The sequence below is a fragment of the Arachis duranensis genome, chromosome 6, assembly GCF_000817695.3.
Source record: "Arachis duranensis cultivar V14167 chromosome 6, aradu.V14167.gnm2.J7QH, whole genome shotgun sequence".
Taxonomy (NCBI): domain Eukaryota; kingdom Viridiplantae; phylum Streptophyta; class Magnoliopsida; order Fabales; family Fabaceae; genus Arachis; species Arachis duranensis.
Window position 1 is genome coordinate 11,870,071 of NC_029777.3, and position 2,519 is coordinate 11,872,589.

The following is a 2,519-nucleotide window of genomic DNA, read 5'->3' on the forward strand; positions in this document are numbered from 1 at the left end:
TAAATTCTGTTGTTATTAGATCCGATCGAATTGACCAATTTACATAACCCATTGGATTATGAATTTTTTATTTTTTTTAATAAAAATTAGAGATATATTTATTTTTTATCAAAAAATTTTAACATAATTCGATTTAAATTATGTAAATTGATCGGATCAAATCGGGTTTAATAATTATAATATGGCCAATTGAATTTATTATTGTTGCTATAATAAATCGATTTTGTTCTAATTTATTAAAAAATAAATTATTAATTGATTTAATAAAGATATCTAATAATATTATAACATATGTAAATGTTTTTAAAACTAAAAAACATTTTTGGTGTTTTTATAGAAGTGGTCTCCAAAGTTAAAAACAATACATCACATTTCTGTAAATCAATTAGCTCTCCATCTGTCCCTCTATTCAAGTGTCACTTAGTCTATATCAGCATAAATGATATTTAATTTGCCACACTAGTTTTCTTTTCCTGTGGTTAATTCATTCATAAATTATCCTCCAAAATAATCCTATATAATTAGCATAATTCAAGTTCACGACATTAAACTAGATTTTAAATATAGTTATCATGATAAAATATTTCATTTTTAAAACTTTTATATTCTTTTGTAGAGTGCACAATAACTAAGTAAAACTAAAACTTAAATTGATTTAACTTCATCTTATTATTTTACCGTTTATATAATATATATATATACATATATTGTTAGGAAATTATTTAATTTCCTAACTTATTTGTGGGCAATACATATATCAATTATAATCACAAATGATGCTATTTCAAATTAAATGACTTATATAATGATGATCTCATTTATTGTTATAAATGCTAATTGAATAAGTCATTATTACTTTTGATTTGGAATTAAATGAGAATAAAACCGGATATTATCTTTTGTTCCTTAGATAATTATCTTTTTAGATTTTAGATATATTATCTTTTGGGCTTTAGATACTATTTTATTTGGGCTTAAGGGTTTAATGGGTGCCATGCTCAAATATAACCTTCAGGGTTTCGGTCCCCAATATACCAAAAGTCGCCTTTGTTGCTCTTTCCCCATCAAAAGAGTTACAGTTCAGCCGCCTAGGAATACAGAAGGCTTTGGTTGAGGAAGATCGAAAGAACCACAAGATCCAAACTCTTCCAATCATAATTTATGTTTATGAATTCAGGTACGCTTCCGCATTATGTTATTTTGGTGATTCAATATGGATGATCTGGGATATGAAAATTAATTTATTCTAACAAGTGGTATCAGAGCCATCCATAATTTAGTCATCAAAAATATTTGATTTTATTGGATCAATATATATACATATGCGTTGTTTACATTATATATGAAATTGTTGCACACTTAATAAAATTATTTCTGATTGTGTGTGCATCAATACGTATATATGCTTTACACATGAAACGTATTCCTTCCATACCGTTTTGGATTGCTTTTATATGCATGTATCACACGTTACGCATACATACATATATATACTGTTGGTAATTTATTATACATATATATTATTATTATTATTTCGATACATATATATATGTATATTATTGCGTGCTTGTAGCGTATGCCGAGCACGTTTTAGTTTATATATATTTATATATATATGAAATTGAGACTTATGAAAATTAATAACCATATTTTTTTAAGGTCTCGAAAGGTATCATTAAAATTTAATTCCTTTTGAGATTTAAATATTTTTTGTTGTTACATAAGAAAATTAGTAACAATTTGGATTATTATGCCCATCTATTATAAATATTTGGTTTTGGAATAAATTGATTGAACATTATGCTGCCAAAGTAGCCTCTTTTGTGAAAATTGATTTATTCAAAACATTAGGAATATGGTGATATGTAATTCATGCGAATATTGGTCGGCCCAAAGGAAGGTCTATATTTGGCCGAATTACATACACATATTGGTGGTAAATACATGTTTGGGTAACTAATTAAGAATAAAGTAATACTTATTATTTATGCGAACAATAATCGGCCCAAAGGAAGTTTATTGTTTGGCCAAATAATAAGCATTGCATACTTCTGTTTATTTTCTATTAATTATGCGGTCAATAATCGGCCCAAAGGAAGGTTATTGTTTGGCCAATTAATAGAAAATATATGCGGTAATAAATAGGTTGCGAAGTTTAAGTTTTCATGTGCGCATTAAGTCGGTCCAAAGAAAGGCTTAATGTGTGACAGGAATTTTGACAATATTTGATTACTGCAATGAGAGTATCACTTACAGTTAATTTTTCTATCCAAAGATTGAAAATTAATGTTGTGCTAGATATCTCAATATGGATTTTTTACCCATTAATATCTAATATTTAATGCATGTTCCTTTTGTTCTAATCCAGAAACTATGGCTTTAGCTACTAATGTTTCTGCGCAAATTAGTAGTATTCCTATGCTGAATAGTTCAAACTTTAAAGTTTGGAAGGATACCGTGGAGATTGACCTTGGTTGTATGGATCTAGACACAGCTCTTCGAGAGGAGAAACCCACTTT